The sequence below is a fragment of the Portunus trituberculatus genome, chromosome 34 (assembly GCF_017591435.1).
Source record: "Portunus trituberculatus isolate SZX2019 chromosome 34, ASM1759143v1, whole genome shotgun sequence".
In the NCBI taxonomy this organism is placed as follows: domain Eukaryota; kingdom Metazoa; phylum Arthropoda; class Malacostraca; order Decapoda; family Portunidae; genus Portunus; species Portunus trituberculatus.
Genome location: NC_059288.1, coordinates 1,503,245 through 1,525,604, shown reverse-complemented (window position 1 = coordinate 1,525,604; position 22,360 = coordinate 1,503,245). Strand labels below are relative to the sequence as shown.

General features: G+C 36.6%; 1 protein-coding gene across 4 annotated transcripts in view; it reads left to right on the top strand.

Annotated features, from left to right (window-relative positions):
• LOC123512836 (zinc finger protein 493-like) overlaps positions 1-22,360 on the top strand; it is an 81,070-nt gene that overhangs the window by 16,401 nt on the left and 42,309 nt on the right. For 2 of the 4 annotated variants that reach the window (XM_045269444.1, XM_045269446.1), the window contains exons 2-3: positions 6,364-6,421; positions 17,355-17,423. The gene's annotated coding sequence lies outside the window, so the exon portion shown is untranslated. The remainder of the gene's footprint in view (positions 1-6,363; positions 6,422-17,354; positions 17,424-22,360) is intronic. The other 2 variants (XM_045269443.1, XM_045269445.1) reach the window with 1 other exon arrangement.

Sequence of the window (22,360 nt, the reverse complement as noted above, 5' to 3'; positions counted from 1 at the left end):
AATACTCTATTTGGCTAAATTAACATGTTTTTATTATTTACCATTCTGAATAATAGAAGTGTATTTAAAGTAAAGGGGAAAGCAAGAAATAATAAGAGAAAACAAAACAAAGAATACGTAAACAAAACACTCACTGCGTCATTGCCTTCCCTACTCACACCACAGTCAGTCACCATCTTCCTCTGAGCTTTACCACTTTATCAAAAATAACCCCACATGCAGAAGAAGATGAAGGACATTTTGGGGCCATCTTAGTGAATTATAGGCAGATTGAAGAGATTCCGTCGGTACTCAGTGCTGGCAGACTGCAAATGAGGCACAAGAAGAGCGGAGCTCCCACCTATCAGCCAGCTGCGGAACTCTCTGATGTGCAGTTTGAAATTGCGTCTGGCGCTCAGTTTGAAAATGCGGTTGGGCCAAATCGCGTAGAAGCATACCGATCGTGCAAATTAAATTAATTTGATATTTTTTCGGTCACGTTATAACAAAAGCGTGTAAATCAAGAGTTACCTGTATATGTATACACATATATATGTGTGTGTGTAAATATATAGGTATTTCTCGATTTATTCATATTCACATTATATGATTTTGAAGTAACATGAGGTAAAATTTGTCATTTCTTAAATTATGTGGATTGTCAAGAATAATACGATAAAGAAAATTAAGTTGCGCGACTGGTTTAGTTTTATGATGCGGCCACCAGGTGTTCCCCCTAGCCAATATGTTGTCTCCTTTTGCAGTGCCCAAAAAGCTAGTTTTTTTTTAAATGGGCTCCTTAAAATAGTGATTGTTTTCTTATTACTATATACATCTATATGGGCTAATAAAAATGTTACGAATGTTTTGATGTTATCTGCAAATTGCAAGTGTTGACGTCTCTCTCCACTCTCCTTTCACAGTGCCACTGCCTTATATTGTATATAAATCCCACAATCCACATCCTTCAACTTAAGGGCATGCTGTAGTTGAGATTTGAAAATATTATTTTAAAAAATTTGGATTTATGACTTGAGATTTTCAGAATAATATAAACTACTGGTTGTCTTTGTTGTGTATAAATATGAATGTGATAGCGTAATGACATCATGACTTAATGACGTCATGCATAGAGTTGCATTCAGAATGTCGTAGACCTTATTTCATTTTTTTTCTTTTTTTTCTTTTTTTTATATCCTTGGCATGGACAACTTGAAAGATGCCCAAAGAAACGTAGAGAATGCTTTTTTTTTTTTTTTTTTTTTTTTTCAATAATTTCTCCATGTCATGATATTTTTTTTGAATTTTGCATTTCATGATGTCATCAATACATCATTAAAAGCTGATATTTTGCCTGATTAAAAACTTTCAAATCACTTTAGGAAAAACTGGTCGACAAAATGTTATTTCTTTCCCTGTGAATAGGTGCAGCAAATTTCAAGGCTGCATGTATAATGGTTGATTTTATACCGTTTTTTATATCTTGAAAAATCATGTTTTGAGATATAGGCAACCCCCGATTAACGAATGTTCACACAACGAAATTTCGCTACAGCAAACATTTCCTTTTATTGCCGTCTGTTTGTATGACGAACACCAAACTCACTTTAACAAAATTTTATCCAGGTAATTTTTTCCAAGTTTGAAAGCCCCGCTGTATCATGCAAGTCGACAGGCTTTTGAATATATCAGTGCCTCTCGTGGACAAAATGCACACCACTCACTCCCCTACCCTTCCCCTTTTTTTTAGTTCAAAACGATAACAGCGTCCAGCAGCAGTTCGTCTTCCCTTGCTCAATGTACCACCAAAACGCCCTGCAACCAGCCCTGTAATCGCCTAGCGTTGCTAAAAAGACCAGGAAGTCTCCTACTCTCGAAGTGAAGCTGGATGTTATTCACAGATACGAGAGAGGCGAGAAAACTAATAGCATTGCTCACCACCATGGCTTGACTCCATCTACTGTCTCTATTATTTTTAAGTCAGTAGACTGTATTAAGAAGGCTGGTGAGACAGTATCTTCCTTGCAAGCTAAAAGAACCACCTGAACTCGTGACTCTGCAATGGATAAAATTTAAAGCCTTGTGGAAATGTGGTACATAAGTTTTGTATGCGGTACAATGATGCGCCCTTTGTTTTACATTCCACAGGTTGCCAGGTAGTGTCTTCCCCGCCGCTCCACTCTCCCTCCCTTCATTAATTTAAGATCATCAACATTATTAAGTTACTTACATACATACATTGGTGTACATTATAATGACTTGGTCTTAAATTAAACTGCTTAAATGTTTAACTTCATAATTTTTACTTTCATTAATCCTTTTACTGTACTAAGATGCACTATCGCTTTGTTTACTCTCAATGGAAGTTCAAGTCACGGGGTCAGACTTGTTAAAATTGGTTCGCTTAACAAAAATTCACGCAATGAACATTTTTTTTAGGAACGTAACCTGTTCGTTAAGCAGGGGTTGCCTGTACAGCTCTTTTAATTTTTAAGTTTAGCACCCATGCTATGTGTTTACCAAAATTAGTAGATTTATTATATGTTATGTGTTGATCAATAGAGAAACTGCACACAAAAAATGATCTAATTATTCCCAAATTTACTAATTCATTTTGGGATCTATTTACCTTGTGGTGACATCAGAATTCCTAGCTCTGGTTCCTTTTGTCTTTGCCTGTAGATTTATCTCAATGATGGGTGTCCTAATAATGCTATTTCATAGAATTATGGTATATTTTAACTGTCAGTAGGCACCTTCCCTGTTCTCCATGAAACAATCCTCTCCAAGTAGATATTTTGGTCTTAATCAAGATCGGCGCCTCCAGATATGTTACAATAGGAAGATCAGTAAAGAAAAAAAACGTAAGAGAGCCTGCAAGCAGGAGTATGCCATGACATCTCCCTTCTTACCTGTCAGGGAACTATCCTAACTCAATGGCAATTCCCACTGTCTATCCTCAAGATATTATTCGAATCATAAACTCTTTAAAGAATAAAAAAAAAAAATAATAATATACATGACATCTCTGTTTCCATTATAAAATCTAATAGTAATTATTTGGCCATACCACTATCCTTATTATTTAACCAATCCACAAGCAAGGGTAAATTTCCACAACAACTAAAACATGCTATTGTAATACCAATACATAAAAAAGGATCTAAAGAAGTCACAAGTAATTATCGTCTGATTTCATTATTAAGTACATTCTTTAAGATTTTTGAAAAATTAATGAAGGGTTTTTAATGAACTACCTTGAGACTAAAAGTATTCTTAATCCTAAACAATTCGGCTTCAGAAGTGGACTAAGTACATTTGATGCACTAAAAACTTTAAATGAAGAAATATTTTCTGCCCTAGACTCAAAAAGTAATTTATTAAGTATATACATAGACTTTTCCAAAGCTTTTGACACAGTCAAACATGATATTCTACTAATGAAACTACACCACTATGGTATTCGTGGAATAATATTTGATTGGTTTTCTGATTATCTATCACATAGAACTCAATCTATTAAATTATCTGAACATATATCCTCTTCTAGTATAATTTCATATGGTGTTCCACAGGGCAGTGTACTAGGTCCTATCCTTTTCCTTATCTACATAAATGATCTTCCTAACATTTTTACAAACCTAAAAACTATACTTTTTGCAGACGATATGACCCTATACATTACTGGAGATGATATTAACAATATCATACGTATAGCAAACGTTGACCTAGAAACACTATACTCATGGTGTCTCAGCAACAGACTAACAATAAATTTAGATAAAACATTCTACATGATATTTACTAACAAAGTCTATGATAATCTTCCACCTCTTAATTACCATGATGATAATATAAAAATAACAAACAGACACACACTCTTAGGCATAACTTATGACGATAAAATGACATTTAGAAGTCACATAACTAACTTAATTCTTAAATTATCTAGAATTGTATCTCTTATATATTGTATAAAAATTTGATGCCTAACTATGTACTCAAAATCTTCTATAATGCCCATGTCTTGCCACATTTAATGTATTGTTCTCCCATCTGGTGCTCCACCTATCCTACGCATCTCTTACCTCTATTCAGATTACAGAAGAAAATCATACGTATTTAACAAATAGTGATTACTATGAACACACACAACTTTTATTTAAGAATAATAATATACTTAAACTTATGACATTAACAAATTACAAATTGCTATATATATGTACAAATTACAACACAATATTCACAATAGAACAAATACAACATTACAGTCTCAGCACAACTACCCAACCCGTACTCGAGACAATCTCATTATACTAGCCCACAATTTAACAATTTATCAACATTCATTATCTTACCTTGGCCCTAAATTCTGGAATGCTGTACCTCATGAAATCAAAACTAGACAATCATTATATACCTTCAAAAAACACTACAAAAATTGCATTATATATTATTGAAATCATGTATTTATGTAAGTATTTTTTTTTTTATTTATTTTTTTTTTTTTTTGGGTTATATAAATTACATATGTGATCCTACAAGGAAAGGAAAGCTATGGCATAGCTTGCAGTTTATAATGTATTGGAATTAATTGATTTAGATAAGGGGATGGGGAGGGAATTACAACTTATCACCGAATTACTGCCCGAAAAGAATATTCTTTATATGGGCTGCCTTATTATATCATACTATAAAATATTGTGTCATGTAATAATGTAATTAATTAATAAGGTATAATAAAATGTTTCAAATGTTTCACCTTTCTCTGTTGCACTGTGGTACTGGATGGCAAATCAAGGAGGAGGCGAGCGATTTGAGAAGTGGAGCATTACTACAGAGACCAATATTACCGGTAAAATGACAAGGAAAAAACAGGCAATATGCCACAATGCTTAAAGAGTGTTTATTGCACCACGCTTACCTCATGACCCTTTAAACACGTCAGAATGAGTATCGCCGAATGCGTAGGCCCATGATTCATATACCATATGAATTCTGAATATTTTTCCCACAACAATCTGCAGGAATTGAAAAAAATAACATGCCCTTAAGGTGGGCTCACATGTCAATATATGGTTGGCAGTGCTACCCAGTAGAGGTATCAGGTACATATTGCCGCCTAGTGGGTAGAACTGCTACCAGCAAAACAAGACCAACATGGTGAGGATGTGTTCCTGAAACCGGTATACTGGAATACTGTTACTTTAACTTCAGTATTACTGATATTACAAGTATCAGATGCTAGCAGATTTGTTTACATTGTGACATCATGGAAGGAGGTTTGAACATACGGCATCCAGATGTAGATAAGAATATACGTAAAACACCTAGTTATTTTTTTCATATTACTAAAATTATTTAGAATAGCAAAATGTGAAGATGCTTTGCAGGTATGGGAAATCTAGAGAATTACAAGATTCCACCAGATGTTTGTATGGGCTGCCATATTGTCATCACAGCTGATAGCAGCACAGATGGGCTTCACCACTATGACAGCTAGTGATGCATGATAAGCATTGTCAGGAAAGAAGATCAGTGAAATAGTGTACTGCTGGTAATATTATGATGGACAGGTTTGATTGTGATTACAACAATGTTTTTACAGGGAATGTAGTTTTAGGCATACGTTGTTAAGTGGAAAAAGATTTTTCAATGTGTAATACCAATAATAGACAGTATGTTGATATAGCAGTTGTTACACCAAAAAATATACAATAGGGTTAGTTGGAAGGCTTAACACTAAGACCATAAAAATGCCAACACTTAATTTCTTATGCCATGGTGTGTGTCTATGCTTTTTCATTTATCATTGATAGGTTTTCATCCTGCCTTACTAAATCGTTCAGATTCTCTAGCTCTCATATAGGATGATTTTCTTGGTTTATCACATAAATTTTAAAAAGTAGGAAATTAGATTTCAAGGTTACATAGATATGGGTTCTAATTTCCACTAAAACGAGAGCCTACTGAGACGTAGGGCAGGTAGTCAAACAAACTTGTATCAATGGCAGGATCCTTCACAGACCTTCAGTTAGGTCAGATTATGATGTCTAGAAAAAAAAAAACTAGTCTGTCTACACTAAGATGGCTCCCGGGTCTTGGTCTGGGTGGTATCCCGGAGGAATGTGTGCTTGTCAGATCTGGCTCCTGGGTTTAGGTCTGGGTGGTGTCCTGAAGGAATGTGTGCTTGTCAGATCTTGAAAACCACAAGTTACCCTTGTATTGAATGTATTACTGAACAGAAAACAAGTTTGTTCATATAAAATCAATGATATCATCAATTAGCTATACTAGTATAATTTGAACATTAACTCAATTGAATTACATTATACCAGAAGAAAGCAGAAATGTGACTTTTTTTTTTTTCCTACGTTGCTATAGATGGGATGAAGGAATGATTCACTACCATGTTGGAGGCCTACCAGACTTGGGAAGTGGAGTGAGTGCACCAGGTTCCCCTGCTTCCTTGGAATGCTTTACCAAGCGCTGTGTTGTTCTCAGTTAAACACCTGTTTGAGTGGAAATAAATGGGAGATCGTGACCAGCCTCGTATAAAGTATACACCTCCCGTTTGTCCCTACTTATAGTCAATTTGGGTATCTTGAGAGGGTGTGAGGAAGCAAAATGATAGTGCAATTAGCCTACACCTGGCACAGCAGATGTGCAATCCACCTCATCTCTTAAGTAGATTAACAGCTACTGAGGTGACTCAGTTAATAGTGCAAAAGCATCAGAACATATTGCGGTCCCGGAAAGGTACTTGTGAGCCTCCTCCACTTACTGTAATAAGAAATGACGTTTGCCGCATGGCTTTAGGACCTTCCATGCATACTGTATGTATATATATATATATATATATATATATATATATATATATATATATATATATATATATATATATATATATATATATATATATATATATATATATATATATATATATATATATATATATATATATATATATATATGTTACACCGTTTGAAATTGCCCATTTCATGAAATGGGCAAACCGAGTGGCCATTTCATGAAATGAGCACTCCATTGCACATTTCATGAATTGGGCTTAAATAAATAAATAAATAAAAATCACGTTTTATTGCCCCATTCTTTTAAACATTTCACGAATTGGGCAATCTTATTGCCCCGTTTGTACGAGATTTGAAATCTCCTACATGCTGTTGTCCACTTCATGAAATGGGCACACAATTTTTGCCCAATTCATGAAATGTGCAATGGAGTGCCCATTTCATGAAATGGCCACTCGGTTTGCCCATTTCATGAAATGGGCAATTTCTAACGGTGTAACATATATATATATATATATATATATATATATATATATATATATATATATATATATATATATATTTTTTTTTTTTTTTTTTTTTGTAGTGATATTTGTGGTGCTTGCATCTGCATGGTTGTTCTGTTATTCCATGGGTGTTGATTCTTTCATTTTATACTCACGGGTTTGAGTGCTTGAACCTTATTCTTAGGGCTTGGTGGGAAGCAGTTCTGAGTCTTGGGAGTAGGTTCCTCTTCAATGGTTCTGCATGAGTACTAATTGTAGATATGCATGAGCTGCAACTCACAAACAGTTTAAAATATGTAATCCTTAATATCATTTGGGAAGTCTTGCAAACAGTATCTACTGATCACAAAGTAATGTGTGGTATACAAAGAATTGTATATGAATTAGTAATCCTGCATTCAATATTGAAAGAAATTGCATAATAATAATAAGATATTTCCTTCATGCTAGCCAATATTAAGGCGGGTTCACATGTCAATTTGCAGTTGGAAAGGCTAGCCACTAGAGTTATTGGCTATATTTTGGCTTAGCATGTGAAAAGACCAGCTGCAAACTGACTGATACATTGGTCTTTTCTAGCCGCAGCTTTGTTTACATTGTGATATGGAAAATTTGAACATGTGGTGTCCAGAGGCAGAGAAGATGTTGGAGTTAGTAAGGGACAAATAGCTTCTCTGGCACCTGAAAAGTGAGTTGTACAACAAAAAAAGCCTACGTAGAAGTATATTCAATGAGATTGCTGCCACCCTCTGATGACTGTTTCCACAGACGGCTCTAGAGTGGTCTATGCCTTTTCCTTCTCTGTGGGTTGTGGTTGGAGGTGAGGATTGAATACTTGTAATGATTTAACTTGATTGCAATTGTGTGTAGTCTTTTGTTAAGATGAACACTTCTTTTAAAAAAGGTAGGTAAACCAGCCAATACTTCCCAGCTGCCATGAGTGAACGTGTTTTAGCTAGCAGGGCTCTGCTGATACTTCCACTGGCTAGCATTTCTAGCCACAAATTGACATGTGAACTTGCCTTTAGGCACTGATTTAGTGTTGGCAAAGCATAATAATTTCTTGATCCCCAGATTGGTAGATATCTTGTGATGTCATAACATGGGTACATATACAGTGGAGACTCAATACTCGAATGTCTTAATGGTCAAACTTTTCAACACTCAAATGCAAAATTTTGATTTAATACTTGAAAAAAAATACCTGATAGTGGAACGTCCACACATGGTTGTAAACCAAGATTCCCTGGCCTCTCCCTCCACCCCTCTGCCAATTGTGCTGGTATGGTCTTCAGAGTAACATTCTTGTGTATTCTATCTGTAGTTTTTCATTTGTAAACTTACATTAACACCAAAGACTTATTAGTGGTGGAAATACTGGGTCGTCGAATGGCTGCACACATCAATTTAATGTGAAGAATGAATGTTTCTTATCCACCAACTGATTAATGCCAAATTATCTTGTGTAAGGCAATAATAATTTTTCTGAGAAATGAATAACTCTAATTTAACCAAATTTCAACTGATCCTAAAAGTGCTCATGTACCATTTGGAGAGTCTTCATGTAGCACTAGTGGTACAGGTTGAAAATCACTACTCTGTTACATAACAGATGATACAAGAGTAAGAATGAGTTAAATAACTATAGGCCTATTGCTTTAATAAATACAATGGGTGAAGTGCTCAGTGCAGTTTTGAATGAGAGGTTGTGTAAGTGGATTGAGTGAGTTAGAGTGCTAGGTGAAGAACACAATGGTTTCAGTGTGGACAGGAGAGCAGAGGATAATATGTTTGTGGTGGTGGAAATGATAGAGAGGAATAGGAGCAATGGAGGTAAACTATATTTAGGTTTTCTGAATATAGAGAAAGCATACAACAGGATATATAGGAAAATGTTAGGCTGAGAGTCTTTCTTAGGAAAGATTGGATTGAGTTAAAAGGTAATCAACATAGTGCAATATAGAAATGGATTGGGTGAAGAGCGAGAGAGGAGTTAGGCAAGGAAGTATATTGTACTAACCCTTTTTAGCTTGTGTAGGTTGCCTTCGCTATTCGATGCCTTCTTATTCAATATAGCAATTTTCTAGTCATTATGAATTATATCCACTCGCTCGTTTTCGATTGTGTGGGCTCATTTATCTGATTTTTTATTGATCACCAGAATATAAACAAACCAAGCGTACTGCAGTCGTGTTGCCACCCACGCTGGAGCTGCCACCCATCAAAACTCATTATTGCTATAAGAGGAGATAATCTGTGAACAGGATAGTACTCCTTTTTTCTGCTTGTCTTTTGTTTGTCTTCTGCAGGAGCTGCCAATCCAAGGTTCAAGGTTCCAGCATAGCTTTTGCAATGGCGGCACTGGATAGAATCGGCTTCTTCCTTCATTCACTACAATTGGTTCTTTCATCGAAATGTTTTATTTTCCTTTCTCTCTGGTTTTAAGGAACATAACCCAATCATAAAACAAGGGAAACCTGTATACAGTATAAAACGTTGCCAGTTACTTCAAAAGCATCGGAACATCTCGCCTTCCTTGGAAGGTAATTGTGAGTCTTAATGAACTTAATTAAAACGAAAATAAATGGTTGGCTCCTCGTCAAGGTTTTCCATGCATAGTGTATATACTGAATCTTTACCTTTCATTATATGTTAACTTTGTCTTTCATAATTATTTTTTTTAAATAGTTTTGTTTATTTATTCATTTTTGTAATTTATTTTTTTAAATACTAGTCTTTAAGATATCTGTGGCAACGAAGAACTTTAATTGAGGGCATGAAATAGTCAGAGGGAGGAAGAGAGAGAGGGACAAGCCCAGAATCATCCAAGGTTTGAAAGAAGAGTTCAGTTTTAGAGACATGTGATGGCAGTTGTGCCATCAGGATGAAATAAAGGAGGGAAAGATGAAGAAGTAAAGTTATTGGAGATGTTTTTTGGCCAGATGCCAGAAGTCTTGAGGGGAGTTGGAGTCTAAAAGATTTTGACATTCTATTTATGATGGAGTGTTTGGCAAGTTGAAGAACAGACTTGGCATGATTCTAGGCAGAAATATAAAGTGTTTGAGGTTCAGGGGATGGAAGGCTCAAGTACCTTTTGTGGGTAACCTCTCTATAATGTATAGCACGAGAACAGACTGTGTTTCAGGGTTTAGAATATTTAGTTTGAGAAAAAGAGTGAGGAATTTATGCCTTCATGCCAGACACTATGAACTCTGTTATGCATTCAGCACACAGAGACGGGTCTCTGACACGGAAAAGTAATCATTCCAGGGAAAATCAGCATAATACCTCCTCAGGTCCCCCCAACTGGCAGAGGCAAAACGCGAAAGGCACCTCTGTTTTGGGGAATCCTTTGGAGGGATTGGAGAAATAGGACAAGAAACAGGTATGAGGTTGTGTTTGGAGGAGCCCAACAGAGAGAATAGGGTAACAGCTTTAAGCAGAAGGATTAGAGATAAGAAAAAGGTCAAGAATGTTGGCTGTATCTCCAAGATGGTCAGGAATATGTGTAGGGTGTTGCACCAGTTGCTCTACATCATGGAGAATAGCAAAGTTGAAGGCTAGTTCACCAGGATGGTTAGTGAAGGGAGGAGAAAGCCAAAGCTGGTGGTGAACATTGAAATATCCAAGGATGGAGATATCTGCAAAAAAAAAAAAAGAGGGATGGAATATGCTCCACTTTTGGAGTTAAATAGTAAAAAAATTTACTATTGTCAAAGGAGTTAGGGAAGAGATAGACAGCACAGATTAATTTAGTTATAGAGTGACTAGAGTCAAAGTCAGATATTGGAAAACTCGGAAGATTCAAGAGCCTGGATATGAGAGGAAGTTAAGTCGTTGCGTTGCGCACATAGACACAACATCCAGCTTTGGAACGAAAATGTGAATAGAAAAAGTAGGAGGGAACAGAAAAGGGGCTACTGTCAGTTACTTCAGTCAGCTGTGTTTCAGTGAGGAAAAGTTGAGGTTTAGTAGAGGAGATGGGATATTTTATAGATTGAAAATTAGATCTGAGACTCCGAATGTTGCTGAAGTTAATGAAGAAAAAGTTGAGGGAGTTGTCAAGACAGGCAGAAAAGGCAATAGATGGTAGTTTGAGGATTACAATGGTTACCCTCTTTACGAACAGGTTGAATAACTTCCATCAGGAAAGAAAGGTAGATGTTGATAGACAAAGTTGAGTTTGACTGGGCATGGTGGAAGTACATAGGCACAATTTTGGAGAACTTCATCAATTTGTTAGTAGATTTAGAAGAATTGTGACTATCTACCAAAGTAGCAATAGAATGGTCAGAAAGGAAATTTGAGTTGAACTTGCAAAGATAAGAATAGGTGTGGAAGGGTAGTTTGGAAATCAAGCTTCATGGCATGTCTGGCAACAGCAAAAGTTTCACCAGTATCTTTAAAATAGAATGACCAAGACTTGTTAAGAAAACCAAATCACCAGTAGAGTGGCATTAATGTAAACCATATGGGCAATTAGGTAAAATATTACAAAGTGAAAGATTTGAATGGTTACCCTTTTTCAGAAATAGGTTGAATGTAGGCAAACTTCTAATAAGAAGGAAAGGTAGATGTTGATAGAGTTCAGAGTGACTAGGCAAGATGCAAGCATGGAGACAGTTTCAGAGAAAAATATGAGACCCCATCAGGTCCATAAGTCCTCCCAGGGTTTAGGCCAATGAGGGTGTGAAAAATATTATTGTGAATTATTTTGAAAAGTAGCATAAAGCAGGGTGCAGGAGAGGAATAAACCCTTAGTTATCTTAAGGTAGAGTTTTTTTGGGGCAAAGGTTTGAGTGAAGAATTCAGCATTGTAGATGGCAGTGGTGTTTACATTATGCAAGGCTGGCCATAACCTCCATTTATTTCCCCTGAAAAAGGAGTTAGGCTGTGAACAACATTGTGGTTGCTGCACTGTATTGCACTGAGCCCACTGCCACTCGTTTCTGCCTTAACCCACAGGAGAACCCTTCTCCACCCATGGCTCACTGTAGTAATATTACAAAAGAAATTCTTTGTTGTGATAATTTACTTGGGTTTGTCTGGTGCTTGGGATATTACCTTATTTGTCTGATGCACTGGTTGTGAGTGATGATGGGCTCCAATCTCGGGTGCAGTGTTCAATGGCATTGCAAGGGAAATTGCTGAAAAATAATTGACAGGTAGTTCTAACCATGAGAGAAAACAACAAAGTATTGATTGTACAAAAAGCATGGTACAAAAATGGTACCTCCCTATAACAGACTTCACAGTGATGAATTTTGCTCAGTAACGGACTGGTCAGGTACTGGCCAAATTTTTTTGAAGTGTAATGGCAAAAGAGGAGAAATGGCAAATTTTTTCCATGAACCTTTGGTTCTTCATAGCCACGATTCTGAATATACATACGACACGATAAAAAAAAAAAAAATTATAAGTAAAAAGAGAAATTAGAAAAAATGATTCATATGTTCTACCACAGTAAACAACAAATGGCATGATGGCAGAAAATAAGCAATGTCAACAACACAGCTGCTTCTCAAAATTTGCTGTCTCCTCCCCCTTCACCCTCTCTCTCAAGTACTTCTTACAAGAAGTATTTTTCTTGTAGATTACTGCCTTAGAATGGCTATGAACATGGCCATATGGTGAGCTTGCAGTAGGAGAACTGTCCATAGCATGACTGCATGTGTGAGGGCAGGTCAAGACTGAATGGCGAGTCAGATTAAGTGGAGGTATTGGCAAGGTCACACTCCCCTGCTCATATGCCACAATTAGGATGGAGGGAGACTTTTCTACAGAAAGCATGCCATGATTTTTACCTCAACAGTGATGTGGAATAAAGTTAGAATGATCTTGGAAATAATTTTGGAAAAATACCAGTTCATATAGACACAGAGTGAGAGAAAGACAGATAAAGGGTAAGGAGGTAGGGTGGGGTTGGAGAAAGGCAAGCCCGTGATCTATAGAGAGGTGGCAATAGTGGGGAAATCATGATGAAGCTTAGGGCCACACCTAGATGTTCAATTTGCTCTTGTTCTTGCATAAGTTGGTTGTTCTTGCATGTGTATATATGATATAATTTTTGCCAATTATTTTTATTAATGTATAGTGATAAGGTAGTTTAAATGTTCAAAATATCTAATGTTATTAAAAGAAAATATTACTGAAAAGGGAAAAGGGATGGTTAAAGGGTCTTGCAGACTAATCTCTCTTCGTAACGGATAATGGGGAGTTTTCAGAACTAGTGGTTTTCACCAGGTGGCAGCACGTACTTGTTCTCTTCGCTCTCACAGGAGTAATATAGAACATACCTGCAGTGTCATTCTATAAACACAGAGATGCAATAATTCGTTATAATATATTTTTCTACATAATTCCTTCTGACTAGTTACACAGGCAAAATCAAACCATATCCATAAACAAATGTAGATAAGTTGATTTTCTCGTGAACTGGCATTGAGATTTGTTTGATCATCTCCACATTTCCCACAGAGTACACCCTTGATCCGAAATGTTTTATCCAGTCGACAGTAAACATAAAAACAACATGTCTGTGTCACTTAAAACTCAAAACCACACAGATCAACTTACTAGTACAGTGGAGACTCGATACTCGAACGTGTAAGTAGTCAAACTTTTCAATAGTTGAATGCAAAAGTTTGACTTAATACTCGGAAAAATAGCTATTAGTTGAACGTCCTTCCATGAAGCTGTAAACAAAGGGTCTCCCCATCCCGTTGCCCCATGTGCCCCACCGTGCCACCGCAGCCAGTTGATCCTTTGCTGTCGTATGAATAACATTGTCCTGCTTTCTCTCCATTTTTTTTTTTTTTTTTTTTTTTTTTTTTTTAGCTTACAGTAGCACCAAAGAGGCTTGTTAATGGTGAGAATAAGCCTACAAGAAAGAATGGAGTGACAACCATTGAAAGGAAAAAGGAGATTATTGATATAAACGAGAAAGGAGAAGAATAACCAATCTTGCAGCTGAGTACTGTATGGTTAAATCTACAGTAGCCGCAATACTGAAGAAGAAAGAGCTCGTTAAAAAAGCTGATGTGGCGATTGGTGTGAAAAGGCAATTTGAGTGACTTGTGGCAGTGGAAGAAATGGAAAAATTGTTGATTGGATAAACCAAAGGCAGATAGATGGCTGATGATTCTTTGTCAGAGGGCATAATTTGTGCGAAGGCTAGGCTGCTGCATCCTGATCTTATTTCTGATACTACATCTGATTCCAATGATGATTTTAAAGCAAGTAAAGGGTGGTTTGGGAATTTCAAGAAAAACTGGAATTTATTCTATTGTGAGGCACGACGAGGCTGCAAGTGCTGACAGCGTTGCCGCTGAGAAATTTGTGCCTGAATTTAAGAAATTTGTGGGTAAGGAGCGCCTAAGCCCATAACAAATCTATAATTGTGATGAAACTGGCCTGTTTTGGAAAAATAAACAACTACCAAACAGGACCTATATAACAAAGGAAGAGAAATGTTTGCCAGGACACAACCCCGTGAAAAAGAGGCTAACCCTGCTTCTGTGCATCAGTACTAGTGACGAATGCAAAATTTAACTGCTACTTTTTTCTAAACTTGGGTTTGGCAATGGCTGGAACGAATTACCTGATTTATAGGTATCAATTGTCGAACTTTTTAATACTCGAACAGCCATTTGGAATGGATTAAGTTTGAGTATTGAGTCTCCACTGTATATGGAAACAAATATTTTAATTAAGAATAGGCAACTCAAGTATCCTGGTGAAAGTGTTGCTGTCTAACCCAACCAGGGCTGGCCACCAGTTTAACTTAACAAACACATTGTTGGACAAATAGTTCATTCCTGCTGTAATGTCCATGTCACTATGCCATGAGGAGGAGGAAAACTTCTCATATTTCTCTCTCCTCAATCTACAGCTGTCCAGTGATATGCTTAGTCTTTGCTCAATTGCTTTGCCACTTCTTGATCTTAGTGAAAGCAATGCTAAAATTCCCACGAAAATAACTATACCCATATATCAGGATATTATTGAGTAAGCTGGGTCATACTATATAGGACAGTCAAAGATTTTACCTATTTCACTATCCAAATCAATATATTTTAGACTTGTAGTATGCCACATTTAAGATACTAATAGCAAAAATTACAAGATAATCACAAAATATTTCTGTTCTGACTAACTTCTCCCAAAATCATCCATACAGGATATTTAAAAGTAGATACAGAATGTCAACAGTATAATCATAATCAATATTCTATGCATCTGTATGCACCTGGAATTTGATATAACAATAATTTAGCTCATGTCAGCAAGGGACACAGTAGTGGTGACATCTGGTGGGTTAGTTCTGAAAACTCCCCATTTGGAATAATTGACACCCCTCACCCCCAAAGTGTATGTTATGGCAAGGTACTATTGTATTTGTATAATTTTCTTCTCTATTTTTCTCCTTTTCAATTAAGTGTATTTCCATGATTTTGTCTATTACAAAAGCATTATGCACTGAAATTGCAATATACCCATCAATTTGAAGGTGTGTATTTTGAGATTAGAGAGTTAAATAAAGTGGTGAGTGGGGAGTCATCTTCTAAATGGGCTGGAGTGAATAAGTATTTTTTCATTGTTTTCATTACCATAAATTTTGCAGTCCTCAAGTTTAGCGTTATACCATAAAAACAAGAAAGTGCAAAACTCAAGATTGGGATGTGTAGACTGTCGAAGCCAGGTCCATCCTCACCTGAAGATGATTCTGACTCATTATTGCTTACTTTTGAAATGTGCCTTTACACTCTATGCCACCTGCATGTCTCCTGACCTTCATTGGATGTGGTGTAATGAAGATTGAAATTACATCCAGCGGACCTAATTTTTGGAGGCTGAAATGTTTAGTGGATTGGTAGCAGAAAGGTCATTCTAATTTCATTTGAGTTTTGTGTTTGGCTTTTTCAAGAAATAGATATACTGATTGGAAAGTAAGATAATTTCTAAGATATTTCTGAAAAGAAAAAAAAAAAAATAAGGCAGATTAGACTCCTTTTGTTTCTGTATCTAGGATCTTATGAGTTTGCATTTAAGGAATTTCTATCTATTGCTGTTATAGGACCTTTACTTTTATTTATATGTAATATGGAAGCTTCAGATTATTAGACTTATGTTGGGTGCACTTTTGAAATTTGCCACCTACTTTTATTCATATCTAATATAGAAGCTTTAGATTATCAAACTGACTTTGGATGCACTTTTTAAATTTGCCACCAGTGAGTTGAGTGCAAGATGTAATTAACGTCCAGCTTCCCTCCACTCTTGCCTGAGTAAATTGAAAGAATGTTAACGAAAGAAGATCAGCAATTATCATCCATTTGCAAATAAACATTGTGAGCTTAAGGAGTTTGTCAAATCTAGATGAAAAGGACAGACAAGAGATTGAGTGATGATAGATATAGGTGTATTCTTGGTGACATTCCTGATGATTTTTCTTGATATGCTAGTAAGAAAATATTGAATATGTAAGAATAAAAGCAAACACGAGCTATCACAAGAGTCAGCAGAGAGTGAAGACAGGATGGCAGTGGACTTGAGGAGGCTGCTTGAGGAAGCTGGCTTACTGTGTTCTCCATTCTTTCTGGAATACAACCTTTCATCACATCCATGCACATAAATGTCATAACTTGCATATGATTTACCCACTTTATCTCTTATCTATTTTGACACGAGTGGGAGCCGACGACGACGACGATTTTGGTATCAATACAATTGATTGTAAATTCATACCAATCCCATACGAGTGAAAGTAGGGCTTTTATCCAATTTTTCTTTAATCTTTAATGATTTCCCCATAGGTTTTTGTATTGATATCTGCCAAGTGTTTTTGGTACCTATTGTAGGTTTTTTATTCTTGCTGTGTTATTAAATTTTTTGTTGCAAGGTATAGAGCAATCTAGTTTGGTTTTCAGGAAAATGCAATAACTAGTTATCTCACATTTTGTTAAGTTTAAGTTTACTCACTACATGAATTATGTGTACATTTAGTAAAAGTCTTGCATGATAAATGAAATTAAAGGTAATTGGGGACTCTTTTCAGCCTAGTGGTGCAGTGACCTGTGGAACTTCTGATGGAAGCCTTTGGACTCAAGACTCCTATTGGATAGAGGTAAATTTACTATCAAAATTTTGAATGGAGAAATGAAAGCTGTTGAAATTCAAGGTTTTACTGTATAGTATGTTCATACTAAAAGCAATTCATGAACGATTGACTAGGGATATAATGGTCATTCTTATTTTGTTGAATATCTATAAGAAAATATATTGGTCACTTGCTGTTTTAAAACAGATTTTTTATTAAGTGTTTCATTAAAGAAAAAATGTCTGGCTGAAATGTTTATTTATTTTAAAGGGAGCATCTGGTTGGGAGACCAAAAAAAGGGAAAATATGACTGAAAAAGATATGTATGTGGTAGGCCTACACATTGGCTATTATCTCACAAAGATTTATAGTGAAATGTACAATAGTTTGTTTGTTTCATTTATAGGTTCTCCACTCAACCATGTGTGTTTGTTTACATCAGTATTTTTTTTTACTAAAAACTACAGAAAGTAAAATAGCAAAAATCTCCATTTTTTGGTGAGCATGGTAAGGTAACTCTGAAAGCGAGTGTGTGGGGTGCTGCCAAGCTTTCAGCTCTGCTCAGGACAGTCAATGCCTGTGTAGGGATGGATGCTGCCACTCTTACAACCCGCCTTTCACTTGCCAATTATTTACCCACTATATCCTGCTTTTTGCCTGCTGTCACCCATAGCTTTCACTGCAAAACTGCCTGTGGTGGTTTTTAATTCTAAACATAAAACCTAGCAACAAGGAGTGTGGATGACTCTTGATATCCCTCACTTCATGAGATAATACTTTGCCTTTAGGGAGGATTTTCTAAAATCTATTTTGAAGCAAGTTTTAGCTTAATTTCAATGAAACAAACACCAAAAAGCAGAGGATTGTATTTTCATCTGATGTATATAACTGAAAAAGCAGCTAAGTGTGTTATTATTTTGTATTAATATTTTCTTGGTAAAAAAATGAAAAAAAAGAATAGATAAATAAAACAAAAACAGAAGTAAAATGAAAAACCTAAGTATATAGAAACAATTCATATCTTAATGTCTTAGCCATAAAAAAGATGAGGGTTGTGGGGCTAGTAATGCCAGAGTAACACTCGTAAGTTTTGGAAAGGGCTGGTGGGGCTAGGAACTAGAATGGAGCTAAATATCTAAAGTTGAAGTACTTTATAACATAAAAGTCAGTAATTCATGCATATCTACCAGAGATATGGTAACACTTTTCCTACCTGGATGCTCCCCTTAATTATCATTGTTATTTGTATAACTTATGACTATATAGGCTTTTACCTCATGCAGTAATATGATTATATTATTTGTTCATGTGGTGTCTTCAGAGTTTTAAAGATATAGGATTTTGTAATAGATAGGTTTCTTCAAAATTATATATTTTGTAAACATTACTTAATGTTCAGCAGGGATTTTGCTTAGTTATAATCTTTCTTGAATTTCAGTTGAAATGTCTCATTTCTGCATAATAGGTTTGAAGCAATTAATTAAATATTGCTTGTTATGATTGTAGTTACTTGTATAGCAAGTCCTAATGTATGGGACTTTCGTACTATGTATTTGAGTTTTGAAGAATCTTTACAGTGAATGTAATATATATATATATATATATATATATATATATATATATATATATATATATATATATATATATATATATATATATATTTATAAATGTTTGTGTGTAGGTGTGTGTGATTTTGTTTATATTTACTGTATATTTTGGCATACAAGACGACACTTAAGTCATCCTAAGAAAAAGAAATTAAAAAGGGAGTCCTCCTATACACCAGATGTGAAATCAGTGACCTTAAAATCTTGCACAAAATAACATTGTTTATAAAGAACAACCTAATATTGCAACATTTGGAAAGTTACACGGTAAAATAGCAATCTGTGGGCATATTATACAATTAGATATAGCAGGAGATGTGAAATTTTTTTCCCTGTTGTTTTCAAAGCTGAAGAAAGCTTTAGAAAGATTTTTGAATGTTTGAGTTCACTATCCACTACTGTGTTACTTTTTGCTTATAGAAACCGCTACTGCTACCCTGCTATCATTTCATGAGTCCATAAGTAATGGAGCAGTGGTCCACCTGGCTCTGTTTTATTAGTGGTAATACTAATACATTTAAACCATTTTATTCATTATACAGTGGAACCTTGGTTTTCAAATTTAATTAGTTCCTGAAGGCCATTCACAAGCCAAAATGTTAAAAAACAGAAGCCATTTTCCCCCATAGGAATGAATGCAAAACCAATTAATCCATTCCTGGATCTCAGGGATGCATTTGAGAGAGCAACTCAGCATGCAGCCTGTACTCTGGCATCACACCTCTATCTAATGTTTTGTGTGCCTCTCAGCTGAAATAAACAAGTTATTTAGCAACCGATTTGCTAGAACAGGGAGACATTTAGCAACCTGTGGAACACCACCTCTCCTCTACTAAACCTCATCTTCTCTTCCTAACCGAAACACAGTTGTCTGTGACTACTGACAGCAGCCCCTTTTCTGTTCCCTCCTACTTGCTCTATCCTCATTTTCAATCCAAAGCTGGATGTTGCGCATACGTGCGTAACGACACCACTTGCTCTCGTGCCCACAATCTTGAATCTTCAGAATTTTCTACCATCTGGCTAAGACTTCAATGTCACTCTCTAACTAAATACATCTGTGCTGTATACCTCTCACCTAATTCCTCTGACTATGTAAAATTCTTTGACTATTTGACTTCCAAGGTGGAGCACATCTTATCTCACTTTCCTTTGCTGAGATCTCCATTTTAGGGATTTCAATGTTCACCACCAGCTTTGGCTTTCATCTTCTTTCACTGACCAACCTGGTGAACAAACCTTCAACTTTGCTATCCTTCATGACCTAGAGCAGCTAGTGAAGTTCCCTACCCGTATTCCTGACCGCCTTGGAGACACGCCCAACATTCTTGATCTTTTCCTAACCTCCAACCCTTCTGCTTACTCTGTTAAACTTTCCTCTCCGTTGGGCTCCTCCGACCACAATCTAATTTCCGTTACCAGTTCTATCACTCCAGTGCAGCCTCAGGACCCGCCTAAGCGGAGGTGCTTCTGGCATTTTAACTCTGCTAAGTGGGAGGAACTAAGGCAGTACTATTCTGATTTCCCTTGGGATGATTATTGTTTTCATGTCAGAGATCCTTCTCTTTGTGCCGAGCGCATAACAGAGGTGATTATCTCTGGCATGGAGCTATACATTCCTCATACTTTCTCTAACCCTAAAGCTAAAAAGCCTTGGTTTAACTCTGCTTGTTCTCGTGCTGTCAATGATAGAGAGGCGGCTCACAAACGGTTCCGTAGCCATCCAACTGCTGAAACTCATGCCCTATATATTTCTGCCCGTAATCATGCCAAATCTATTCTCCAACTTACTAAAACTCTTTCATCAATAGAAAATGTCAAAGTCTTTCCAATTCTAACTCCTCTCGAGATTTCTGGCATCTAGCCAATAATATCTCTAACAACTTTACTTCTTCGTCTTTCCCTCCTTTACTTCATCCAGATGGCTCTACAGCTGTCTCTTCTTTTTCTAAAGCTGAACTCTTCGCTCAAACCTTTGCTACCAACTCAACTTTGGATGATTCTGGGCATATTCCTCCTACTCCTCCACCCTCTGACTACTTCATCCCTAAAATTAAAATTCTTTATAAAGACGTTTTCCTGGCCCTCTCTGGCCTTGATTCTCGGAAGGCTTACGGTCCGGATGGAGTCCCTCCTGTTGTTCTCAAAACTGTGCTTCCGAACTCGCTCACTGCCTGGTCAAACTCTTTCATCTGTGTCTCTCTACTTCTATTTATCCTTCTTGCTGGAAGTTTGCTCACATTCAACCTGTCCCTAAAAAAGGTGACCACTCCAATCCTTCTAACTACCGCCCTATAGCTTTGATTTCCTGCCTTTCTAAAGCCTTTGAGTCTATCCTTAATAGGAAGATAATGAGGCATCTATCAGCTCACAACCTTCTCTCTGATTGCCAGTATGGTTTCCGTAAAGGCAGATCTACTGGTGATCTTCTTACTTTCCTAACTGAATCTTGGTCATCCTCTTTTAGGGACTTCGGTGAAACCTTTGCTGTCGGCCTTGACATATCGAAAGCCTTCGATAGAGTCTGGCACAAATCTTTAATTTCTAAACTACCCTCCTACGGATTCTATCCTTCTCTCTGTACCTTCATCTCCAGTTTCCTTTCCGATCGTTCTATTGCTGCTGTAGTAGACGGTCACTGTTCTTCCCTAAAACTATCAACAGTGGTGTTCCACAGGGTTCTGTCCTATCACCCACTCTCTTTCTATTATTCATCAATGATCTCCTAAATCTGACTCAATGCCCTATCCACTCCTATGCTGATGATACCACCTGCATTATTCAACAGCGTTCAACAGACGCCCAACCCAACAACAATTAAATGACTCAAGGCGAGATGCTATAGGACGCCTAACTTCTGATCTTTCACTTGTTTCTGATTGGGGCAGAGAAAACCTGGTTTTGTTCAATGCCTCAAAAACTCAATTTCTACAACTATCTACTCGACATAACCTTCCAGACAACTATCCTCTCTTCTTCAATAACACTCAACTTCCCTCTCCTCTACATTAAACACACTCGGTCTATCCTTCACTAAAAATCTAAACTGGAAATTTCACATCTCTACTCTTGCTAAATCAGCTTCCAAGAAGTTAGGTGTCCTATGGCGTCTTCGTCCATTTTCTCTCCTCCCAGCTGCTTGCTCTGTACAAGGGCCTTATCCGCCCGTGTATGGAGTATGGCTCTCATGTCTGGGGGATCCACACACAGCTTTACTAAACAAGGTGGAATCTAAAGCTTTTCGTCTTATCAACTCTTCTCCTCTAACTGACTGTCTTGATTCTTTAAGTCACCGCCGCAATGTTGCATCTTTATCTGTCTTCTACCGCTGTTTTCATGCTGTCTGCTCTTCTGAAC